General features: G+C 38.4%; 1 pseudogene; it reads left to right on the top strand.

The window, feature by feature from the left end:
* Positions 1–4,720: 4,720 nt before the first annotated feature.
* LOC107750695 (proteoglycan 4-like) lies at positions 4,721–13,031 on the top strand (annotated as a pseudogene).
* Positions 13,032–14,212: the final 1,181 nt, after the last annotated feature.

Here is a 14,212-nt window from a genome sequence, read left to right as displayed (position 1 = left end):
CTATCTGTCTGTCTGTCTGTCTGTCTATCTATCTATCTATCTATCTATCTATCTGTCTGTCTGTCTGTCTGTCTGTCTATCTATCTATCTATCTATCTATCTATCTATCTATCATTAGCACATGGTTCCCATTTGGTTATTATTTGTGAACCAATTCCAAATAATTAAATAAATAATTCCAAACAATTCCTAACGTTCTGGGGGGAAAGTTGGTTTTGCAATATGTTCTCCGTCTATCTATCTATCTATCTATCTATCTATCATTAGCACATGGTTCCCATTTGGTTATTATTTGTGAACCAATTCCAAATAATTAAATAAATAATTCCAAACAATTCCTAACGTTCTGGGGGGAAAGTTGGTTTTGCAACGATTATGTTCTCCAAACATTGCAGGGAAGTTTTTGTGTAACAACCTTATAAAATGTTTACAGAACATAACCTAATGATTTTTTGTTGTTGTTGTTTGTTTTAATGTTATAATGAAAACTATATCAAATATAAATAAGCATATAAATCTGAGTGAAGCGACACAGATAGTGTGCGGTAGGTGAGTGCAGGTTTATTGTGGTTTGTACACACACTGGCTCCTCCACTTGACCGGGTTGCAGGCCTGCAGGTCGTTGCGTTTGCGTCTGTGGTCTGTGTGCCAGGAGAAGCCGAAGCCACACGCGGGTTTCTGAGCCGTGTAGAAGGGTCTCAGGGAGTTTCCGCTGGTGTCCGGAGGCGTCTGGAGACACTCAGGAGGAGCGTTAGGAGGCGACTCTGGAGATCTGACCGAGTGGCGCATCTCCACCAAAGCCTGGTCAATGTATGAACACATGAGGAGTTACTAACTCAAACCAAGATGAGAAACACTGACTGTAAATGAGGTTCTTACCCGAGTCCACTGGGTTTCTGTTCCCGTCTGCATCTCCATCAAATCAGCAGCAGTGCTCTTCTGTCTGTCCATCAGCGTCTGACTCAGTCTGATCTGAGTCCAGTGTCTGCTGTGACATCGCAGAGGTGTAACCATGACGACACATTCATTCTAGAATCTCCATGAGTTCTCAGGTAACAAGTGAACACTAATATTTGTCACATTTAATGCAGACATTCAGAAAATATGAATATTTAATTAGTTAACTTACAATGTCCAACGGTGTACATACAGCACATGCAGCACAGGGGAATTCTGACATATTTCTCCTGAAACATCACAAATGATATTTGAAAACGGATGGAAATTACATAATTTATATTTACGTTTTTTTAAATTTAAATATTTTTTTGGGGGGAAAAGCAGATTTTTTTAGTCTTTCTAAGGATACATTCATATGCATCCTAACATATGACACATAATTAAATCAAATTTTCACACTTTTTTGCTTACTTTTTGACAAAATTACAGCTTGTGCATACAGAAATGATGCACAATAAAAAAAATATTGCTTATAAGAGATGTTTACCTGTATTTATTTTTAATTAATCTTTATTTGGAGCAAATGTTGCCGTGGTGGAAAATGTTTATATATATATATATATAAACGAGTTTTATAAAATATTACATATTAAATAAATAATCAATTATAATATTTGTGTATAATTGATATAATGTAATTTCTGAAAGTTACATTACATTTCATCTATATTATCTACATTACTATATGTACCAAAGTAATTTAATTTAATATATAATAGAAATTTAATTAATTCATGTTTAAAATAAATCAAATAAATAAATGATATAACGTTTTAAATAGTGTAAATTATTATATTATCTATAAAATATATTGTTTTTGATTATTTATTTATATATTATTATTATTATTATTGATTGATTTTGCTATTTAGTGCTATATAAATGATATAATGTTTATGACGTTTAAATTGCAAAGGTTTGTTGAGTTATATATTACGCATGACACAAATAGTGTGATTAGGGATAGTTCCCCCAAAAATCTCACCCCTCAAGTTGTTCCAAACCTGTCAGAATATATTTACAGACCAAACAGTTGACGGTAGCCATTGACTTCCACAGCATGGAAGAAAAAAAAACAAATACTATGGAAGTCAATGGCTACCAGTTCCCAGCATTCTTCAAAATATCTTCTTTTGTGTTCAACAGAAACTTGAGGCTGAATAAATGATGACAGAATGTTTATTTTTATGTGAACTGTCCCTTTAATAAAGCATCTGGAGTGTGTTTTGATGAAATTGATGATGTTGGACGAGCGGAGAGGAAGTGATTCATCGATCATAAACCATCTGAAGCATGTGTGAACCGTTCCAGAGAAACACGAGCAGCTGAGCGCAGGAAGTGCCATGCATTCTGAACATTCTCTGATCGCCATGGCAACCTGGAGGAACAGGACGGACAGGTTTGAGTTCTGTTGCCATGCCGACCGGGAATGATGGGATACGCCCCTCTCACTCTCTGTTGACTGTGCTGGGATTTATTACCTCATGATTCACTGATTCACTTGCATTCAAATGCATTGAATGGACACTTAATCCATCAGTAATGCACGACACAATTAACATGATCAATAACTGTTCCAAGACAATATGCTTTATGATTTAATACAGATACCTTGATTTCTCCTGTGCACCAGCAGCATTTTCACATATTTCAAAATAAATATACTTTTGGTAAATATCATTAAACGTCATATAAATACAAGAAAACGAAAGATATCTGCTATTATCCAAACTAATTATGTTTCCAAAACTAACTTATATCAACCATTAAAAACATCAGACTTTATAACAAAATGTATAGTATATAAAACTTCATAATCTAATATATATAGCACTAAATGCAAATTTGCATAATTTATAATGCTTTTGATAATACAATACTTAATATGATATATAACTCAACAAATAATGTATAATTAATGTTTATAAATTATATAATTGATAGTTTAAATGATTATATTATCTCTAAAAACCTATTGTATTTTATACATTATTAAATTAGTTATTATTATGCGTAATTTTTAAGTGGATGCTGATTTTTTTTTTCTTTTATTAGGTATAGTGTAAATTTATATGTAGTTTGGAGCATGTATGTATTATGTATAGATTATTTATTTTATATTTTTAGGGTCCTGGCACATGTGCATTGTCCCTGACAAATAAACCTGAAATAAAATAAGTTATTATTAATTATTAAATTTGCTATTTAGTGCTATATACATTACATCGCTAAAATTATTATATATGAAATTCATAATATGAGTCATGCTTAAAAAGTCCTTTGCAAGACTCTTTTTAAATCACAGTTTATTAATTACTGTTAAGATTTATACAAACATTAGCACAGTAAATATGGCCCATGATTCCTGAATGAGACTCAAGTTCACCGTGACAGCAAATATTTGGGTTTCATTCTTAAGAGAGCAGAATGAGTAACAGTGTGTGTGTGTGTGTGTGTGTGTGTGTGTGTGTGTTGCTAACACACCAGATGTAGTTGTGATTAATGAGGAGTGTAGAGAGGTGTTTGTTTTGGAGGTTGCATGCACCTTTGACTCTAGTATGGAGGAAGCTTTCATGACTAAAGTCATTAAATATCAACCACTCCTAAATACCATTTCAGAGATAGGTTATAGAGGCGAATTACTTGTTTTTATATTTGGCAGCTTAGGACACACACAGGCTGGTTGTAAGAGGGCTTCAACGACTTAGGATGCCCAAAAAGAGGGCTAAACGGCTATCCTCTATCATAGGCAGCCGTCATATATGGCGGAGACGCTGTTATTTATACCCATAACAACTGAGATATATGCTTAAAATTGTGATGACTTGTTGCACGCCATTGGTCCATGATTTTGTACATGTATCTAACTGCATCTATAATATTTATGTCCTTGTAAGTTATTTCTCTTAAGTGGAAAAAAAAAAACGTTTTAAAAATTTTAAACAAATCTAGACATTTTGAACATTTAGAGAACATTCAGAAATAACGTTTTCATTTTAGAAAAACATTAGCAAAGTCAGTAAGTCAGTCTTAAAACATATTTTTGTTAGCTGCAAAGTGAGTTTCGCTTGTCATATGAAGCACGGAAGTTTTATATAATAGTTTTCCAGAGATTACAAGAATGTAAACAGAGATCGATCAGCATTCTGGACCAGCATACTACTCCTGTGATTTTAAGAGGTAGTAAACCTCTGCATCAACGCTGCTTTTTCTCCATTCAGGTCAACATTATGAGCAAAGCTGCTGTAAAGTCCTGACCCAGCACTGCCGTGATGCAGCCCAGCTGAGATTACCTGCATGAGGAAGTGACCCCAGGCCAAACCTGCCTGATGAATTCTCTTATGAAAGAAAAAAAAAGGGAGGGAAAAAGGGCCAGATTGTGATAGATGGCCCGGTCCCAAAGCCAGTCCTCACGTGCCTCTCTAGCAGCTGCGCTACCAGTTGCAATGGCCTCTGTAGGACGGCTCGGAGATGCTATTTTTCTCTTTAAGTACACAAAAAGTTGTCATGTTGGTGCCAAAGTCAAGATTTAAACTCTCCCTTGAGCATGCAGTAATTAAAGGAATTTATCATAATTGCCAATCAAAGTGCTCTGAGGGGGTGACTCCTCCTTAGACATTATTTGCGCCAAGACCTATTACCGTGCTTTGTGTAGAAATGTGTGTGTGTGTGAGTGAGTGTGTGTGTGAGAGAGAGTAATGTGTGTTTGTGTGTGTGTGTGTGTGTGTGTGTGTTCACCTGTCTGAGTGGGCGGGGCCACGGGCCGGTTCAGGTGCGGGGCCATTTTCTCCTCCTCAGTGTTTCTCTGAATCAGTGTCGGACTCGAGCTCACAGTCAGCTGCTGCTGAAACACTGAAATCATGAAATCACGCTGATTTCAATCTCTGCAGATGAAATCACTTTCGTTACAACCATGAAGAAAGGATCGTTCAATTTCCTGGGCCGGAAGAATCAATCTCTATTCGACACCAATGTGGAAATCAGGGACATGGGTAAGAGAGATTCACTCTGATGTAGAGTTTAAATAGATCTGACATCAGTAAGTTTAATGTGTTCGTCGCGCGACCTTTGCACCTGTCACGGAGCGTGCGCGTGCACGCGAGAGCGTCAAACTTCAACACTTTCTTCAGGACACGAATAACCTTCACAACAGACTCTGAATTAGTTTGTTTTTAAAAATCAGGTTTGGAGCAAAAACGTATTTATTTTATGACAGAAAAACCGCAAAACCGTAAACAAATATCTCTGTTTTTGATCCGGAGGTCCGTGACGGTGTCCGGTTACACTGACAGAAAACTACGACTGTGTTATTTGGACGTATACCATGATAGTACCATGTTTTTGGACGTATACCATGATAGTACTATGTTTTAGTATGTATATCATGGAAATACCATGTTCCTTGGACATATACCACCATGTTTTTGGATGTATACCATGATAGTACCATGTTTTTGTACGTATATCATGGTAATACCATGTTCCTTTGGACGTATACCATGATAGTACCATGTTTTTGGACGTATACCATGATAGTACCATGTTTTAGTATGTATATCATGGTAATACCATGTTCCTTTGGACATATACCACCATGTTTTTGGATGTATACCATGATAGTACCATGTTTTTGTACGTATATCATGATAGTACCATGTTCCTTTGGACGTATACCATGATCGTACCATGTTTTAGGACATATACCATGATAGTACCATGTTTTTGGACGTATACCACGTGTTTTTGGACATGTACGTTGAAAATACAGTGGTTTTGGATATGTCAATAGTGATACCATGTTTTTATACCTACAAAAATGGTACTACCATTGTATTTTAGACATGTACCACTGTAGTACCATGTTTTTGGACATTTACCATGGTACTACAGTGGTTTTGGATATGTAAAACAATGGTTATAATAACATGTTATACAATATTGTATTTTGGTTGTCATGTAAATATCATGGTACATGAGTTTTGGTACAAATAGTATATTTAAAAGTACCGTACTATTACAGATTTTCGTAACTAACATATGAAATACACATTCATTCTTATTTTTGTGAAGGAAGATCAGATACTTTAAAAACACTGACGTCTACTGTCATAATGCAGGTCAAACTTCCCGTTTGTAGTGATTGACGACAGTCAGGGCGGCAGAATCATAATAATAATCTAGTAATTACATCAACACGTTTAAAGTCGCTAATGAGCAAACACAGTTAACCAAACAGATCATCAGACTGTTGACGGATCATATACCTGAAACACAAAGGTCTTGAGTTCGAATCCTGACTCACATCGACTCCTTTTTGGACCCTAAAATTAATGCAGTCGCATTAGATAAGAAACTTCAAAGCGTAGTGAACTTCCAGTGTTCATTTTATGCTTCATAAATGAATCTCATCTGAAAAATGATGGGAGTTTGTGTTTAGTAAAAGTTATTTTTGGCTTTTCAAGAATGTGTGATATGACGAACCAGACACTGACCTTTGACCTGTCATGAAGACATTACCATGCATATGAACCTGTTGTTCTGCTGTTTTGGTGGTCACATGGTCTTGAGCATTGACTTTGCACCACACAGGCTGCTAGTTACCATTTTAACCAGGTAAATAAAATGTCTTTGTTTTTCAGATAACATGGAGTTGGTGTTGGACTCGGCTGCCATCCCGGAGTCTGGAACCGCCAAAGTGCGCTCGCGTCCGACTGTCAAACACTTCATGGTACGTCCCAAAACACGCCAATCACATGACCAGACTTCACCCATGAGATGGTTTCTAACTTAGTTAGTAGTAAAGTGAATTAAATAGAAAATAGTATTCAAACAGCTTTTTGGGTCACTTACTAAAAGTATACCATAGCATTACCATGTTTTTTTGGACATGTACTATGGTAACACTATCGGCTCCAAGCTACTTGGTACATATACAATGCAGTAATGGCTTTACTAGTGCAAATGTCCAAAAATACAGGCTAAAACCATGGTACATTTCCAAAAAACAGGGTAAAACCATGGTTCACTTTTGTAAATGATCACTCTACCATAGTACCACCATGGTACTTTTTCCTGTAAACAAATTTTAAGTGCTAGGGTCACTTGCAAAATAAATACCATAGTAATAGTTTTTGTTTTGGACATGTAATGATACTACCATGGGCTCCAAGGTACTTCCAAAATACTTAATTCAATAATGGTTTTACTAGAGCAAATGTCCAAATAAACAGGTTAAAACCATGGTACGTGTCTAAAAAAAAAACAGACTTAAACCATAGTACATTAAAAAAACAGGGTAAAACCAAGATACATGTCCAAAAAGCAGTGTTTAATAAAACCATGGTACATTTTGTAAATGATCACCGTAACACAGTGCTTTTTTGTAAAGTTTTTAGTGTTGAGGTCACTAAAAAAAATATAGTATTACCATGTTTTGTTGACATGTGCCATGGTAATACTGTGTTTTTGCACATGGTACCATGGTATTATGTTGTTTTTGTACATGTATAGTAGTAACGCACTCTTTTTTGGAAATGTACTATGGTAATACCATGGTATTTTTAAGTACCTTGGAGTACCATGTAAATAACATGGTATTCAAATATACTTTCCGTATTACGGACACACAATCTGAATGAGTTTTGTTGCATCGCCACTGTACGTTTTGTGTTTAATTCTTTCATTGATACTACAAGTCTTGAGAGAAATGTGCTGAAATCGTCCAGTACACACATTGCTAAAGACACACCTTTAGCTTCAGGACAAACACACCCTCAGTATATAAACACACTTTCACTCTGACGGAACAAAGCGCGCGCACACACACACACACAGTTTTGTGTTTGTATCACCCTAGTGATGCCTACATCACAGCAAACACGCTCACGTTGGGTGTCGGTAATTGACAGTCTGAGCGTGTTCAGACCCGAGCGATTCACTCGTTCACCTCATGAGATCAGGATCCTGATGATTCACGTGTTCCTCCGGTTGTTCCGTGCTGAGGTTAGATGTCGTACAGATGCGGGTTTGTTCCAGCCGAGTTATCCAAACCTGCAGGTGCTGTTTTGAATACACGTTTTGTTTGTGTACAGAAGAGATCAGGCAGACGTACGCACATCCCGTGTTTGAGCTAAGTATTGGTGTTTGCTAAGGCAAGTGTTACTATTATTATGGCTCATACTCCGGGTTAGTATTGAACGTTTAGAGTTAAGATCCTGCAGATGCTCAGTGTTCATCTTCTGGAGAATAATACGGGTGAAAACCCTCTAGATGGCCAATAAGCAACGACAGCAGCGACTTTTGCACGAGCAAACACCACTCACATTTTCACGCAAGTTGCTTTGGTTAAAAGCATCTGGCAAATGTGTAAATGTAGACTAACTTGTACCACTAATCATAAAACACAACTTTCACAATGTTTATGCATGATGTTAGGTCACTCTAGAGTCTTTTTTCTTTGTGAGGACGTCCACACCTGAAGGTTATGTCAGGTTGTGTTATTTTTCTGGAGAGATGATCCTATAAAGACAGCAAAACCTGAAACACAAACACACGTTTAAGGGGTGTGTCCCTTTTTGCATGTCAGTGAACTGAAAGAACAGGAATGAAAGTCAAGTAATTTTATAGTAATCCAACTGAAGTTGTCTATAAGGAAAGATTATCAAAGTATTTCTGAATTAGACTTTTATCGGACACAGGTTATGCAAAATTTTTTTAGAGAAATTACATTCAGTGCATCTGTTGTAGCAACCTGAATGTTTCATTAACAATCATTGACATTATGGGGTGTTGGTGAGGAGTGTCCAAGAATCTGCCTCACCTGATTTACAGAAACACATCTGGAACATTATCTCACCCTATTCATCCCACGTGTTAGTATGAAGTCAGGATGGGTCCTGCAGTTTCTCAACAGTTTAAGCATGTCTCAGAGAAATAAAGAGAAGGAAAGAAGGAGCTAAGTCGAGAGAAGGGATCCATGTCCTTGAACGTCATAAGCTCTCTGAAACTGGTTGGTTTGGTGCCTAGAAATTCAAACTCTGACTCAGTGGCTCCTACAATAAAAGGTGTGCTATTGCTGTAGACTCCCTTACCTTCTAACAGTCTCCTTTAATCAAGATGTGGCTGACATATGCTTCTCTTTAAATCCCAGTCGTCTGAGAGTGTGCAAGGCTTTGCAGTTCCAACTCCCAAGGTACCGGTTCTTCCGCCCTTCAACGAGCCCAAGATAAACGGTACAGGTGAGTTCACAACACAGAACTCAACAAACATGATGACCAGGAATAGTTAACTTCTTGTCTTTGATCAGGGAACACTAGAACTTAAATATGGGAGCAAGTAAATCTTGTTTTCAACATGCTGAGGTGTTTTAATGAACCTGTGGTTGATTTTCACATCGTCTTTTTGTAGGAAGTACTACAAACCTCCCAAATGGAAGGATGCTTTCTGTCCCTGACCTACTCGAGGGGGAAATACTTATACCTCCTCCTCCTAGCTCCGCTCCTCCACCCCCTCCATCATCTTCCTCCCCCACCACAGTTCTTTGGCGAAATGGACCCTTCTTTAGATCGTGCAAGCCTGCATCCCCCTCCAATGGCACCCCCAAAACCGCCATCACTTACCAGTTCCAATTACAGTGCAGATTTGGACCTGGCCTCCCTCAAACCTCCTCCAATGCCTCCTCCAAAACCTCCATCTGAAACTTCCAGCCTCAGAGGTTCCCTCTCTAGCCTGGATGTCCAAGATTTCCCAGAATGCCCCAAGTTCAACCCACCGCCACCCCCTGTGAAAGCATCACCGGTTCTTGCAAAAGCTCAGAAAGCAGCACCTCCAAAACCCGTTCGAATGTCCTCCATACCCAATCTGGACATCCAGTCCCAAACTCCTGTGCCACCCGTTGCTTCCAACCCAACACCATCTAGCTTCAACCCCCAGAACACAGCAAAACTCTACAGCGTGCAGAAGAGCACACTTCTTGGTGGACAGACAGATAGGGGAAAAAAAGTCCAGTCCATTCTGCTGCTGGAAGATTCTGCTGGAAACACAGTTGGTGTTGTCAATGGCAATAGTGGGAAAAATGCTGAATCTTTCCAACCAGGGGTGCTACCAACCAAACCAGCCCGTCGGAACAGCTTCGCCACTCATCTACAGAATGACCAGCCAGACATGGCACAAGCTCCAAGAGAACAAGCCAAGGTAGAGCCCAAAATCAATCCTGAGCCTGTAACACCACAAAACATCCCCACTGAGGTACCAGCACCAATCAAAGTCTCACCCAAAATAGAGAAAAGGATACCTGATGTTAGGCAGGTGGTGACCCCAGTTGCATCCCCTGGCAGGCCTCGCAAGTACAGCCCTATCTTGAACCACCGACATCTCAACACGCGGGGCACAGACGGCTCAGTAAAGAAAGAGACCTCAACCTCACCTTTCGCCTTGCTGATGGCTGCAAAGGAAAGAGAAAAGCAGAGAACTGCTCTGTCCCAACAGAACAGCAACTCAAGAGATCCAGTCAATTCTGTGATCCAACCTAGTGTAGAAAAACCAAACTCCTTCACTGTCACTCCTCGAGACCCAACACCAGACAGTCCCAATGCACAATTAAAGTTGACCACAAACACGCAACCACTCGCCTCTCTATCAACCAAATTCGACGGTCCACATGTGTCCTACTCAAAGCCAGAGCTAAGCTCAACCCCTCTACGAAGCCCAATGAACAGCTCTGTTAGTGGTCTGGGTGTCCCTGTTAGAGATGTGGAAATTGGAGAAGACTTGGTCTTCATTCCACCACCTCCTGAATTTGCCAACTTGGACTCTGAGGAGGAACCTCCAGTTCCCCCACCAAGTCACCCCGCTCCTGCTCCACCTGTGAAAAGTGCCCCTCCACCTGCTAAAACCTTCTTACCTGCTACACCTGCCCCAATCACCAACTCCCCCCCACCAAGTCACCCGGCTCCTGCTACCCCTGTAAAACCTGCCCCTCTACCTTCTAAACCCTTACCTATTCCAATCACCAATGGCTCTCTGCCAAGCCACCCTGCTCCTGCTCCAACACCTGCCAAACCCTCCCTACCTCCGACACCTCCTCATTCCACCAATGGCCCCCTCGTTTCCCCCAAACCTAAACCACCGAGCTGTCCTCCCAAGGCCCCAGGACCTCCCCCAAATATCCAGCCCCAATCCAAACCACCTGTTCAAACTAAACCCACTCAACCCATTGCACAAGTGCCTCCATCCGTCTCCGCTAGCCAGGCGACACTTCTCAGTATCCTGCAGAAGAAGATGCTAGAGATGGACCCCAAGTTCTCGGCTGTCAAGGAGGTGGAGACCAACGGAGATGACTGGAACTCTCCGCTGTCTGATGACGAGGCCACATCGCCCCTTACCACATACAATCCTATGACAAACCGCAGTGCCACCTTGCTGGCGCAAACTCGTGGAGTGGACATGAAGGAGCTGGAAAGCAAAGCGGCCAAAAAAGCTCAAAATTTGGCCACTTCGACTAAATCCCAGAACAGGTAAGCTAAAAGTAAACACAAGTGACAAAGTCAAAGTCAACATGAAACTGTATTCACAATCCGTTTCACTTCTGTAATGTGTATTTTTCGAGTGAAACATGACTGAAAATGTCAGACAGGACTTTATACACGGGGAAAAAGAAAAGATTCACATTGTGAGGTATAAAGTCACAATTGGGAGACATTTAGTTGCAATTACAAGAAATAAAGTAGCAATTACTTTTTTTACTTTGAGGCGGAAACAGAATACCATTGGAGACTTAGTGACATTCAGATTATGTACAGAAACATTACATAGCTTTCTTTTGAATAACGCATACAATAATTTAGTCATCACAGTCAACGCCTCCCTCATAGCCGAGATGAATCACCAGGAAGATAAATAGACTGCCTCTGATACTGGAACAACACTCAACAGTTGTTTCCATGACATTTATGATCTACAATGCATATGAAACTGCTTAAGTTGATTTATTCGGATGCTTAAACAAACCAACATGTACTAGCCGCATTTCAATCCAGCCGATGCCCACGAAAATCTGATGTAATATTGTGTTATTACTGGTTAAAGTGGAATCAAAAGCTAGTTCTAATACTTCATGCTTTTATAACTTTGAAAAAGTGTTTACTTAAGAACAATGGGGCTCTTCTTTATCTTTCAGTAACGGATCATCAACCAAACAGCAGTTTGGAATGACGTTCACCGTGAGACCAGGAGCCAAACAACCAATAACACCCGTTATCAAAGACGGTTCGTCCTGATCCATTATTCCAGAGACGTGCCTTACCTGTACATATGTACCTACCTGACAGATATTTAATGTTTTGCACCCGGTCTGTAAAGTATTACTGTAACTTTCTACCTGGACGTTTCTTCAGCTGTCAGTATATTCAGGTTGTGCCGAACTCTTGCTGCTAAAATCTAACAATGGAGCAACTGTGCCTGTATACGCTATACACAGAAACTCGTTTTAATGTCAAACCTTTTCATTTAATTCATTAGTTTAATCCAGTTTCTAATCAGTTCTTAATTGTAACTTCTGCACAATATTTTTGAATGCCTTTAATCATTAATGTACAAAATGACTCTATAGCTCTCGATATGAGAGCTTCTTTCAGTGGTGCTGGATTTTTTTCCAGGTCAAAACATTTTTACGAACTTATAAAAAGTATGCCTTAAAATTTGATCAAATGGTTGCGAAGCCTTGAACATATTACTGATGGTTCTTCTTAATGAAGAAAAATGCTTTTGCTTCTTTTCATAGCCGTTTTCTTAATCAAAAAAAGAAATAATGCAAACTTTGTATTTGCATGAATATACTGGTTAAAAGTGTATTTGAAGAAATAAGCTAGCATCTGCTACGAACAGGTTTAATTGTGTGATATATGCAATAGGTCAATAATTGTGCTTCATTAATCCGCAAACTTGTTTGTATGACTGTTCATGTTAAATTGTTATTTTTGGACATTTAACCTTTTGTTACCCCTGAAAGTAAGAATATAACCACATTATATTACCGTCAAATAAAGATGACAGAAACTTTATTGAACAGTGAATCTTGGAAATGTGAGAAATATGTCTGTTTGCCGAAATACGAGATGAAGAAAGCATTCATGCCCATTTCTGTTATTATAAAACACATTTTCTGCATTATTTTGATCCTCCTATGATTATGCATTAAACTCATGAATCATTATTTGATGGTGACGGAACAACAGAAATGGGGATGAGCTGGAGGTTGGTGTGGTTTCCCATGATGCTCTAGGACACAGACACGCTGTGGTGGAGCACCTGATGGCCCCAGCCCACGGTGGTCAACACGGCCGAGCCGCACGGGGCCCAACACAACGCCGCGCACGAAATCCTGCTGCCGCGGTCCCTGAAACTAAACATGGAGCACACGACAGACTCGGATCAGTGCTCTCGAGATATAAACACACTTCTGGATCGATAGCACTTAGATTACAAATCACAATGCCATTATTTTGAATGTGTACTAGGATAATATCGTTATGGACATATACCATTGAAATAATGTTTTTTTTAAGGACATAAACAATGTAAATGCCATGGTACATGAATATGAATACAAAATGGAATGTTAGTGTTAAGGTGTTTTAAATAATTTTGTAACTATGTTCAATCAATATTATTACATTTATACATACACAAACATGTTACACACACACACACACATATATATATATCTGTGTGTGTGTGTATATATATATATATATATATAATAATTAAAATATTTTATATGTGTGAGTGTGTGTGAGAGAGAGAGAGAGTGTGTGTGTGTGTGAGAGAGAGAGAGTGTGTGTGTGTGTGTGTGTGTGTGTGTGTGAGAGAGCTCGTAATAAATAATATATACATTTTAAATCTCATAAAATCACATTAATATTGGATTATTATAGCTACACGTTTTAAATATTTTTTAAATAAATCACATTTGAACATTCATTATTAACATATATGAAAATAAAAATCTATATTTGCATAAAATAAAGTTTAAATAAATCACAAATTAATATTATTCAATCATTAGTAAAATACACTAAGATTATATATTCATATATTTTAGTCACTAGATTTACATCACATATGAATAATAAATTATTCATAATTAATAACTTCTTAATGATTAAAACAGAATATGTGTACATATATTTAATAATTAATAACCATATATATATAGATAATTCACATTACTTATACATATATATATATATATATA

Source organism: Sinocyclocheilus rhinocerous, unplaced genomic scaffold (assembly GCF_001515625.1).
Source record: "Sinocyclocheilus rhinocerous isolate Xijiao unplaced genomic scaffold, SAMN03320098_v1.1 scaffold302, whole genome shotgun sequence".
Lineage (NCBI taxonomy): Eukaryota > Metazoa > Chordata > Actinopteri > Cypriniformes > Cyprinidae > Sinocyclocheilus > Sinocyclocheilus rhinocerous.
This window is presented reverse-complemented; position numbering and strand designations above follow the sequence as displayed.